This window comes from Rhipicephalus microplus, chromosome 9, assembly GCF_043290135.1.
Source record: "Rhipicephalus microplus isolate Deutch F79 chromosome 9, USDA_Rmic, whole genome shotgun sequence".
Classification (NCBI taxonomy): Eukaryota; Metazoa; Arthropoda; class Arachnida; order Ixodida; family Ixodidae; genus Rhipicephalus; species Rhipicephalus microplus.
Genome location: NC_134708.1, coordinates 95,314,575 through 95,327,401, shown reverse-complemented (window position 1 = coordinate 95,327,401; position 12,827 = coordinate 95,314,575). Strand labels below are relative to the sequence as shown.

Genomic DNA, 12,827 nt, shown 5'->3' with positions numbered 1-12,827 from the left:
CTAGTTCACTGTATTCATGGCACTGCGGCCCAATACTCGCTAAACCTTTCTAAAACCAAGGAGGTTACGCCCAGCGAGTATAACGTAGCAACCTTTTCCTGTCAGATAGTGCTCAATGTACATGCCAGTGGCTGCTAATGTGAAACGAGAGACAGGAGGATTCAGCTTTTAATTTCTTACGGCTTGCGCTTCGTATCGGCTTCCCTCTTTTAACCACCTCGAATTCATTCATGGTATACAATAATTCATTGTATTCATGGCCCTGCGGCTCAACGCTCGCTAAACCTTTCTAAAACTAAGGAGGTTACACCCAGCGAGTATAATGTAGCAACCCTTTCTTGTTCGATAGTGCTCAATGTACATGCCAATAGCTGCCAATGAGGATCGCAGCGTGCGCGTTGACTAAAAGCCGAATGCTCCTGTCTCTCATTCCCCATTAGCAGCCATTGGCATGTATATTGAGCACTATTTTTTATTGTTAAACAACGCACAGAAGAAATCTCTCACAGGCACCACCTTGGAGGTCAAATGTTATACCTATTTCGGGTATGTGCCACTGGTGATTACGTACTACGAGGGACGCCCAAGCCACGCCATAAGGAGCTTCGCCCCTAAATTATTGTCAGCGTCCTTTCATGATGTGTCGCTCATTAGAAAAATTACGAACTGGTCACGTTCCGTCCGCATGCTTCGCCTAACCTCAATTCCCAAGGTACGTGGGATCTGCCGAAATTTCGCTATGTAGAAACTCGGCAGGAAACGCTGTTTGCGTCGGCGTGGCGAAGGGAGAAAGGGCGTACGTTAAGATAGAGCGGGGGAGAGGCGCTCATGCGTCCCGGGGCTGCAAACGCAACTGAGAGCGATGCCTCGAGGTTAGAGAGGGTGAGCGCAGTCGAAAAGAAAGGAGGATGGGCGCGCATGCGCTCTTAGGATGGTCACGGCACACAGATGATAGAGTTGACTTGATTTATTTTTTATTTAGCTTATTTATTTAACCACGCAATAAAACATATTGTATACGTAGTTCGGTGTAAAGTGAAAAAATCTGCATGTGACCGCTTGACTAGGCCCTTCACCCAGAGAAAACAAATCTATGCTACGAAGTACAAAAATGTCACAGTCTGGAAAACGCAGCAATACTCAAAGAAAGGCGCCTATGGTCCATGACCGCAAATAATGAAAAAGGAACTCTGATATGCATATAACACAATTTATAACAAAGCAATGTTTGAAACAAAGTAACCATATCAGCAATCACCCAGCACTCATGAAAAACACAATCAGCACATCTCATTTAACGTATCAGTTTTACACAATATACGCAAATTATCAATAGTTAATTTCCATTCAATAATCACACTTGTTAGACAGCAGTTCAGTTCCTCAAATCCATAAATAGTGCGAGGACGTGGTGCATGCCAAGTTTCCGTATGCCAAGTCACTCGATTGGCAGGATTAGGTCGCAAGGCGGCCAATGTACGTAAAAGAGTACTTTCTCGGTAATTCTCGCATAATTCCTCGGTACTTTTTCGACCATAAGACGCTTCCTATCTAAAAAATAGCATCGATAATTTAGAATTGCAACATTTAAATCTACTGTGCACATTGGGTACTATCATTAAGTACCCCTTGTGCATTGATGTCTTATTAGCCCAGCTGCTCAAAACCACGTCACTGATGCCGCTCAAATGCGTGAAAAAGTGTTAAGCGGGCTGAGTTCCGGAAGGAGTGTAGTATAGGTAACACTTTTAGCAACGCAAACCAAGAGACCAAGTGCAAAGTGAAGAGAGATCGTAGTTAAAAGAAGCACATGTCAGCTGTGTGGTGCAACTCCGCCTCGTAACGCTATATTGAAAAACACGAGGAAGCTTGGCAGCTGGAAATAAACTATAAGGTGGTCTCAGAGATTTACAAATGTTTGTGAAACCCCCTCTCCCGCCTTTATAAGTTCGCACAGCTACATTTTGATGAAAGTGTATGGCATTTATTGAATATTAATACGTTAACGGCAAGCTATCTCAACAAGTTTAACCAAAGCTTTTAAGAAGCGCCCCTACCTTGAAACATAGAAGCGTGTACTTGTCGCAATAATGTAACAAACCTAACAAGTTTGCGTCACTGTAAGCTATGCCAGGTAGATATTGTTAATATAAATATTGGCATTTTTATTCCTTTAGTTTCTAAATACTTCAGAAGCAATATGGACGTACGCAACCTCCTCTTCAAGAGATGTCAAATGCGAGGTGAATAAAATGATATATATATCTAATTCGGAGATTGTTTACCAGCGGAAGTTTCTATGGGAAAAGCGAAGGTAATGTTTTCCTTGTGCTAGCGCTGTGCGCTGTTTCTAAATAGTGACTCTTTGTTCTGTTCATCGACAGGTGCGAGGTTGACCTTCGGGGAAAGTTTTTTCGCCTATATTCCGACCGGATGACGGTGGAATCTTCATGTACGTTCCAATACCTGTTCATTCTACCAGATAAGCTTTAGAAACGCATGCTCACACTGCAGTGTATACAGGGAGGTGACAATAATAGACCACATCGGCTGGGTAGTAACAGCCACCAGAATAGAAGATTTGGTGCTCAGACTAGGCTCATACTGCCATGGCCAAATTAAACCTGACCAATCGAAATGAGCATTGTTTGCATGAGCCGAGGCCGTCAGCGGAGTCATTTGTTATTATCATTTCTTTTTTGCTGCTAATTTCTGAATGTGTTGGCTGCTCCCACAGCATTTTTTTAAGACACAATGGAACGCCATGAGAAATTCGCAGCTGCAATTGCAGAATTAACGGGAGAGCTCTCGCAGACTAAGTATAAGTATGTCTACTATAAGGTGGTTTATGGGGAAAATAGAGCTGTGTTATTTCAGAGGCGTCCATCACTGTCACGTGCTCTCTTGGCTCTTTGTCTATAGATGTCTTCTGCACGCTTCTTCCAAACACAGTTTTTTTCTCCGCTACGTTTGGCCCGGTTGTGAAGAAAGCCATCCTGACAGCTCAAGGCGAAGCAACCACAAGGGGATAACCGTATGGTTTTTAGCAATATATGTGGACTATTCAAGACCATGGCAGTCTGTCTTCGAGAGATGTAACTGGTTCGACGACATAACTGATCGGCGATGTGCTTTGAACGATGTGGTACCAACCATTCAGTTTGAGATTAATGTTTTAGGAGAGACCGGGGGACTTGACTGGAGCACACAGCCATAAAAATAAGCCTTCGGAAAAGTGTGATGAGTAAGGCTTCTTTTCGTCAAGCAGTTCGTTTTAGGTACCTCGTGTGATGAATACAAATGAACGTGCTAATCGGCGGCAGTCTTTGGTACACTGAATACGTTCAGAGGCTGAACGGTATGCGGAAACATCCGGGCGGTGTTTAAGTACCGTATCAAGTGTCGAAGAGTACCTGTGTTCATACAGTAGAAAGAAAGGCGAAAAAACAGTACTGACCAGTGGGGTCATGTTATTCCCAATTTTCACAAAAAAGAGCACCAACTACTAATTAGAATAGCCCGGTGATACGTTCATAGCAACTCACAGAGTTTGAGGTTAGAGTGCGCTGTCAAACCGTTTGTTTGCAGGTGATAGCTCGTAATAGAGAGATGAATAATGCTGAGCTCAGTGGGAAGCTCCTGAACGACTTGCGGTATGAACACGTGACCGCATTTGCGAGAACTTCCACGCAGCGCACCGTAATGAAAAACAAAGCTAGGCAAGATAAACAATGTGATATCTGAGCTGCAGTGGCTGGCAAAGTAGTGGTTTTGGTTTAACGGGTGCAACGGTACATCATTTCATAATTGGAATTAATATGCTATGTCGGAATTCCTGCCAAAGCCTCTCAGGCGTTTTCAAAACGCATATATGGGCGTTTTGGGGGTCTGCGCTGAAGTTCTGAATAAAAAAGCGAAGGCTTTGAAAAAAAAGAGCATCTTTCTTTTATGTAATCTTCATTGCCTTCGAAAGTTTCGCTCTGTTATGTCGAATGTTAAACCAATTAGCAACAATACTAACTATTTTGCTACGGGGAAGTACGTGTAGAGCTACGAGTAGAAATGACGAGGTGTAACTTCCTCCTTCCCGGCTGATAGTTGCGAAGGTACAACGTCGCATCATGAGCAAATTTTGGAGCTTGTGCACGAGGTATCCTCTGGCTTCACGTCCTAGAAGACAACGCCGATGAGCGAAGCTATCCAGGCTTCTCCTCTCTGTTTTGAGGACATGCCAGCGATATAGATGTTGTCAAAGGTAGCTTAGGGAACGAAAACAAGTTGAACGGTTAAAAAAGGGGTGAACGAGAAAGATCATCTGTGTAGACATTCTGGCGCCTTGAGCTTTAAATGACATTATTATAAAATTTCTGTACACGTAGCGCCCAACGTGCAATTTAGCCCAAAGGATCGTTCATTGATAACATCCAGCAAGGTGAATTATTTGATATCAAAATCAAACGGGCGGCCGTATACGTGAGAGAGAAATGCTTGTAATGTTCAAACAAGGACCAAATATTCCTTTTGGGTAACCGAGTATTTGCCATTTGCCTTGATGAGAGTGCAAATAACATACGCACATACATATTCCGAGGAACCATGCTTGCAATAAAAAAGGACAAAGACAAGACTATACCACTGACATCCTGTGTGTGCCTTGGTTGGAACAGTTATAAGGTCGAAGTAGCTGAAAATAAGTGTTGTTGCGACTCCGGGTCCCGCGGGTCTCCGTTTGGTTGTGGGCCCCCGTCCTAGGACCCATCGTCGAACAAGTCAGATGAGGCGCTCGTAAAAACGACAACAATTTATTTACATGGTTAGTAACTGAGAACTAGAAAGAGATGATCAAGTGATCAAATAGAAGTCAAGAACTGTACATGAGAACTGTTGAACTGTAGAACTTCAAATACACGAAAGTCTTCGGCTTATATAGCGCCTTACTGCCAATCCTGGGCACATTGTCCGCGGCTTCCGCCAGTAGGGCGCTCCTTGTCTAGGTGCTCCACTCACGAAGGAGAGGAAAGACACCACACAATTCATGCGGAGAGGGCACGGTCCACACGATGCCCAAATAAGGTCACAAACGCACTGCACCGACGTTTTTACACACGTCACCAAGTTTCGCGCACGTCCGATGCTCTTGGTTTTCAAGATTCTTCTGGCAGCTGGGTGAGGTTCGAAAAACTGGCTGCCAGTACACGCGTCAAACTTGCCTGACTGTTTGGGTAGGACAATGTAGCGGTGGGCCAGCATTTCGTCCAAATATGCCACCCCATTCAGCCGATTCTATGGAGAAAGGGGGGAAGGAGAAGTAGTCAACTAATCTCTCGGCGCCGAGCTCCGGCAAGGACTCCAGCAAATAATGCTTGATCCTTTTCTTCACCCGCACTTTCCATTTCTGGTTGTTTGCTAGAAGTAGTGGCTTAGCTGCCCATATCCCGGGGCTCCGCTTGTCCTCGCAAGATGCAGCCACAACCAATTTGGCTTCAGCTTGCAGCCTGAACTGCAAATACCATGCTAGTTCCGAGATTTCCAGATCCTCGGTGACCTCGAAAATGGCCCAGCTGCCTCCTTGTCTGCCTCGAAAGCCTTGCTTGCAGCAAACACAATGGCCTTTCTTGAGTCGAGCTCACAATAGCCTCTCTTAGCCCGTGCGTTTTCTTTGCGCGAACCAGTTCCGAACAACTCGTTCAGGTTTTGCCGAGAGGAAATTAATCCGTCTTGACGGCATACCCTTGCTTGAAATGCGTCGAAATATTTTCGTCCCGTTCACAAAGGCGGAAAAACTTCAATAATGATGACGGTCGTAACAGTGTTGAATTGAAAAGATGACATAATGTTGCGAAAGCATATTCACTTGTAGGATATTAATCAGAGAGGCATTAATCGCTAGTGAACAGCTTTTTCAATGGTGCAATCATAGAAGAGAGGTTCTTCACAAAACGAGGAAAGTATGAGCACACCCTGATGAAGCTGTGAAACGCTTTCATGGTCGGACGCTTTAGGAACTGCGTACCAGAGCAAAGCTTTTGCGGATTTGGGAGAACGCCATTTTTAAAAACTGCGTGGCCAAGCACTGTGACTTTTCAAGCTCTAAATGGCACTTCTTGATGTTCATTTCAAGCAATGCGCGCATGAGGCAGCTAACGACTTCGTTAAGACGATGGAGGTGACTGTCGAAATCAGCGGAGAAAACAGCGACGTTATTTAATTAACGTGGTCATGCCTTCAATAGTACGGGAGCGGTGACCACGAGGGTGCCGATGGCGGAAAAATGAAGACAATGACGATGACGTGAGTGCTCGTGGCAGGTGGCAGCCGGTGGCAGTGGGCAGTGGCGGCCGAGGCTTAAAGAATAAACAAGGTTCCTGGTATGGCTCGGCGTCTTCACTGTGGTGTTCTGGGCCAAACAGCCCCGAAACTCATACATTTGGCACCCAACAGGAAGTTCCTTGCCATTGAGCCACGGACATTGAGCCCAACTAGAACAACGCAACTCAAAGGTGTGCTCCACGACGTCCGTGCAGCCGTTCCAACTATCACCCGACCTCAGCACCTTCCAAGGTAGTATCGGCCACAAGCAGCTCCGCCAAATATAGTGGGTATGATTCGACATATCCCGCTGCAAAACGCTCAACAAATTTCACCTGCACCGACCGGTTCAGATACTTCACGACCTTTATTACTCCGTCGCCATGACACCCAACGAGACGTGACACGTCTCCGTCATGTGTTCGTATCTCGTCAAGCCGGGCAGCCCCTCGTGGCGACAAGCGATGTAGTGGCGATGCATCGTCCGACAACGATGGTGCAGTGCCACCGAACAAGGTCAGAAAGTCACAGGTCGTGAGAGAACGGGGAGACGGGGCTGTTTCTGACGGCGCAGAGTGCGTCGGCAAAGGCCCCGAGAACGTGTACGCCACGCAGTCTACGGTGGAGCTTGACAAGATCCCTCTGAACGAACTTGATGACCTCCGAGGCAGCGAGGAAGACACCGGTCAGTGTCGAACCAGCTGGCAGCACGTCGCTGAGACCAGCGAGGAAGTGGACGTCGTGTGTGGTGACGCCACGTCACGAGACATTGCTGTGTTCTGAGAAAAGGGCAAAAGGAAGAAAAAAAGCGGAAGAGACGCCCCAAAGTGCGGCGCATTGCTGTGGAGGTGGAAGACCAGGAGCACATGGGAGGCCACTATTGCGCAGAGACGACGCTACAGGCTTGGAGGAAGCAGGCTGCGGTGCGAACGGTGCAAACAAGAATGCGAAGGTAGTCAAGTATTACTAGCACGGCCGACAGGAAGCTCCAGCTTGTGATCTTGAACAGGACACGGCTGCCCTTGAAGCTGAACTCGATCGCTTCAATTGGGATGTCTTGCAGCAGGCTGCGCGCATTATTACTGAGCGAGAGTATGAGTTGGAAACCTTAAATGATGAATGCGATAGTCTAAAGCATGCATTAGATGTCCACAATTCTAAGGCTACCGTCATGATTAACCAGAAGTGCCACAACACTTCTGAAGTAGAAGACACGCTCCGTACTCTCAAGAAAAACTTGGCTGAAGACTCGCGGGAGCGCAGTCTTCAGCCAAGAGGGCTGCTCGCAGATGCTCAGCAGCACCTCAAGGGTCAGCAGCAGCAGTGTGCCTGGTACGAAGGGCGGTTTCTGGCAGGAGACAATGAGCTGTGAAACTTGTGGTGCAGCCGCGAAAAAAAAGCTCCAACAGCAGCACGAACTAAAAGACTCACAGCTCGACGAGCTACGAAGACAGGCATCTGACGTCCTTGCGTAGCTGGCCCAAGTCCAGCAGGACCACAACCGAGAGGCAAGTAAAGTGCAGGCTCTGATTTCAAAACTTACCAACAAAAACAGAGTACAAGGAGAAGCATGAGTGAACCCAAGGACTTGAGGCCAGCCAGGAGGCTTTGTCAGCAACAGTCTCCGAGCTAGAGAAGCAGCTCAGCCTGGCGTCGTGCTCTGAGACTTTCTTCAAGCACTGTTTGCCGAAAATTGATGTTTGAAGAGGAACATTGTAGGCAGAACATGCAAAGGCAAACAAGATGCTGGCCTTGGCTGAGAGAGAGAGCAAGTGGTTCACTGAAAAGCTTAAGCTAATGCAGCAGAAAACTAATAAACAATCCAGTCTAGAAGAGACGAGATGGCTGCAGGATCCCCTGGAGAAGGCGAAAGAAAAAAACGGCTCCATTTGACGAGGAACCTACCACCCACTCGAGCAGTTCCACCAGCGTGTCTTACCCACAGCGCGACATCATAGAGGCTGAAGTCAACGCTGGAGGCCTGTACAGGTAGACCTTCATTAGGGATGTCACGCTTACATGGCTGCCGTGGTTGCTGGCGTTGAACAACTCCTACCTTGAATGTGGCTGCCACCACCACGTGAATTGCCTGAACGATTGGAACGACGACATAAAACAACAGCTTATGACTCTCTCGGACCGGTGCTGCACCATGACATTTTCAGTGTTTCGTCATGCTCTCGTCTACGAACGTGGTCGTCAACCTGAAAGGTACAGTGTGCTTCCGTCTTCGGGCGGCAGCCGAGCGTTACATCTGTTGCGTGACTGAACAGTTATGTCCGGTGCCTCATGACGTGTGCCACAAGAAGCAGGGCATTGACTGTGATGACGTGTGGCCACGTACACCACGTGCGATACGGTGTGGCCAATGCTAGCCAGGTCATTTGCGTGGGCTAGCTGTGTGACATCGCTCGCGTCCTTCTACCCAAATTTCAGGGGTAGAGTGCAGTATGGGAACGGCAACTGTGAGAGAGTCGATTGTGGAGGATGAGAACAAGAACGATGGCGTGTGCGCTCGTGTCACGCGGAAGCCGCTTGCAGCAGGCAGTTGTGCACAAAGCTTGGAGAATAAATGAGTTTCTGATCTGACTCCGCGTCTTGCCAGCAGGGTTCTGGGCAGAGCAGCCTCAAATCTCTTACAATATTATTCAACACTAGATGTTATTCATCATCTTTTTTAGTATTGATGACGCAATAGAAAGGCCAAAAAGCTTACATAAAATTCGTATAGGCCATCGGGTGTGACAAAACCAGATTTGGGCTGTTTTGATGGTGCCATGGGAACCTGCCTGCGGCCAAACCATGGGTATAGCGGTGAGAAGGATCTTCCGACAACGAAGGAAATCCTGGAAGCGCTCGTTTTTTCCGTTTACAGGGGCTGCATTTCATAACTCCTTTGAGCGCAGTTTTCCCGACGAAGCAGAGCTTCTTCGCTGCCAAACGGCACTCAAGTAACGTCAGTGCCCCGGTATAGAGCGGCATCTGTGAACTTCTAAAACGGCTGATCACAAAGCAAAGCGTACTGTGTCATAGAACCTGAAAGTGCATTTGTTGCTGTGGATTTGAATATATATCGTACAAATATTTAGAACAACCTATATCAGACTTTCAGCTGATAACGAACGTCACGGCTGAAAGTCTAACTTGGTCACATGTGACGCGTTACAACTATCTTGAAACTATTGCAACATTAATTACAGCGAATGGTAGTTGAGGCTGTTGCCTTCAATTGAAGAAATTATAAAAATTTAAAGGGACTAAAATTACCTTCTTCATAGAACTATATTAAAAATTAGGTGTTAATATTACGTTTCTTCGTAATTATGAAGCAAAAAAGAGTTATATAACCGCGACAGTATAGATTTGTTATATACCCGGTTTTATTGTCCTTGGTTCAAGTTGCTCGTTCTCGTTGTGCGATTTCCCCTGTTGGTGATTTTTCTACTAATGTGCTTCAGAAAGGAAAAAATATCTCTCTTACGGGATTCTAAGTACCTTGCACTTCAGACTGAGCAAGCAATGGTGATATATATATATTTAGAGAGAGAGAGAGAACTCTTTTTTAACATACCTTCAAAACAATGTTTTGGCGCTTGTGCCCCGGACCTCATGTTGAACCATCGCGGAAGGCACTTTTTCACTCCATTCGAACTCTCCTGAGGCAGGGATAAGGCAATTTCAACGGCTGCGTATGCAATCATTACTAGTTTGAAAAGTGACGTTGTGGTAAACAGCACTAAAGTTATATATTTAGAATCAATACACCTCTAAAGTGGATCAAATGTAACGCTAGCATTATTTCTTCATCTTTCAGCTCAGCGATATCTGTGTACCGAAATTTTGCTCTATTTGGCTGGAGACTTATCCTGTGCCGTTTTTAAAATATTGAAACCATACACCGCACGTATGTATTTATATCTACATTGTTCAGGTTGTAAAACTATATGAAATATACAGCTCATGTCATGCATCGCTTCCCCTCTCTTGCTCTAAATGCTCTCATATATATATATATATATATATATATATATATATATATATATATATATATATATATATATATATATATATATATATATATATATATATTGTGGGCACATAAAGCACGCTTATTGATCACCTGTACAAAACTATCATCACCTAGTGTTCTTCATCGTTAGTGGGGATGACCCTTGAGTCGGTTCTGTGCCTTAGAAGTAACTGTTTTGGCCATGTCTTCCACGCCAAATAAAGGCGTGTAAAGGACTACGTTCAAGTGGTGGAGGTTGCTCCTTGATTACCCGTGCTTGTCGCCCGCTTTACCTCCTGGAGCTTCACTCAGGTCGCCGTTTGGGCTATGTGTCCACCAGTATGCCGCAAGAGGATTGCTCAGGCACATCTCCCTTTACCCATCTGGCTGCGACGGCCACACCTACTCACTCTCGGATCGTCAGTCGACCTCCTCGTGAGCCCCCGCTATTTGCTGGACTCCGAAATGAGGACATGGACGACTGGTTACACCAATATGACATAGTGAGCTCAGCGAATCGTTGGGACGATAAACACAAGCTCTGCCACGTCTCCTGCTATCTTACTTGTGTGGCGAAGACTTGGGTTTTAAATCACCAGATCAACTTTCCCAACTGGAACGTCTTCAAAGAAGAACTGCGACAAGTGTTCGCTACTCCAGCAGTTCGAGCCAGTCTGGCGAAGAGAACACTTAATGGTCGCAAACAACAAGTAGGTGAGTCTCATACCTGGTATATTGAGGATGTTCTCTTTCTCTGTCGAAGCATCAACAACCTCATGTCGAGACAAAGTGCGCCATCTGCTCAAACGGATAGGGCCTCTCACCTTCAATGGTTTGGTCGTAAAGGACCCAAGCACCGTTGCTGACACTGTAGCTATGTGCGAGCGCCTGGACGAACTTGAATCCGCGCGACTGCAGCTGGACAACTCTCCTGCAGCTATCCCTGACAACTCCAATGCCGAACCCTCGTTACGAGCCGTGATCCGCAGCATGGTACGAGAGGAACTGCAGTCGCTCGGGTTTACAGCTCGTCAGTTTCTTTCTGACACCCCCAGTACAAATTTATGGAACGTCTTCAAGGAGGAGTTGGCGGCTATGACTGGTAATGCGTACACATAACCTCAGGTCTCTAAAGCCCCACTGACTTACGCGCAAGTTGCCGCAGTTACTCCAGCCTTCATTCCACCGATACCGCCGACGACGACGGCAGCCCGTCTGGCGTCCCTGGCGCCCAGTACGCAAAACCTGCCTTACTATGCTCCACCGGCGCCAGCTCACCTTGATTCCGTAGCCCCCAGCCCAAACGACCAACCCTACTATCAATCATGGCGCCCGAGGAGACCTACATACTACTATTGCGGATATCGTGGACACATCACACGTGTCTGTCGCAAGCATCAGCGAGACGAGCGTCGTGGGTTTGACACTTACGAACGGGATGACTATTCAACAGAAAGCACTTTACAGCCCCGTCTTTACGCTACGATTCACGGTCACTCTTCCTCGCCATCAATAACTCCTGAAATGGCTCCTCGCTACCATGGTGCCAGGCATCGCTCACCATCCCCTCTCCGTCTCTCTACGTGACCACTTAGACCAGCCTCACAGTTCGCCGACAGTCACCCGGAAAACTAAATTACGCAGCTTCGGGGGGAAAAGCTGCATTCAGTGAAGTAAAAATAAGATCCTCCAGAACATTCTCAGGATATGATATCTGTTTCGAGGAAGGCGTACAAGTGCAAGCATGAATAGACAGTGGTGCTAGTTTCTCGGTCATTCACATAGATTTGTTTGCGCGTCTACGCAAAGTTACTACGCCCTACGATGGACCTACGTTGCTCGCTGCTCAAGGGGACGCCATGCGACCTTCCGCCATGTGCACTGTTCGTGTGTACATTGATAGACGTCTCCATAAGGTGCAAGCAGTGCTTAGTTCGTGTACTGAAGAGCTAATATTGGGATGGGACTTTTTTTCAACGGCTTCCGCGTCGAAATGCTACCGGCCACGCGTCATACACATGAACGATACCGCCTATTCGCTTCACGCAGATGACGCAAGACTTCGTTTTCATGCTGCAGAAGACACTGAGCTACCTACGCACAGTCAGTGACTTGTTACACTTCTGTTTGATGTCATAGACTACGGCGATGTGCTCGTACAACCCTCCGTACGCTGTGTCACCAGAGGAATAGCTTTCGCATCAGGTCTAATAAGTTTCGACGATGGCTTCGCATTTGTTTGCGCAACAAACCCGACGCCCGGAAAAATTCTGGTTCCGAAGGGATCAACGTTGGCTTGCGTCGCTACACCGGAGCATTTATCTGTGGTAACCTTTCAAGATGCTTCTCCTGAAAATCGCTTTGTTGCACGTTCCCCATTCTCCTCCAACCTCAAAACCACCATCAGCTCTGACCTGACCCCTTCGCAGATCCAAACCATTACCTTGATGACTAAGCACGAATCTTCGTTCGACGTCATTTCACTCGTATTGGCACAGACGTGTGTCAC

At 46.8% G+C, this 12,827-nt stretch overlaps 1 long non-coding RNA gene across 2 annotated transcripts in view; it reads left to right on the top strand.

Annotated features, from left to right (window-relative positions):
• The window catches only part of LOC142772022 (uncharacterized), a 32,484-nt gene that overhangs the window by 13,149 nt on the left and 6,508 nt on the right, over window positions 1–12,827 (top strand). Inside the window, exons 2-4 of one of the 2 annotated variants that reach the window (XR_012886247.1) lie at window positions 2,178–2,314; window positions 2,385–2,452; window positions 10,124–10,213. This is a non-coding gene — a long non-coding RNA (uncharacterized LOC142772022). The remainder of the gene's footprint in view (window positions 1–2,177; window positions 2,315–2,384; window positions 2,453–10,123; window positions 10,214–12,827) is intronic. The other variant, XR_012886248.1, reaches the window with a different exon arrangement.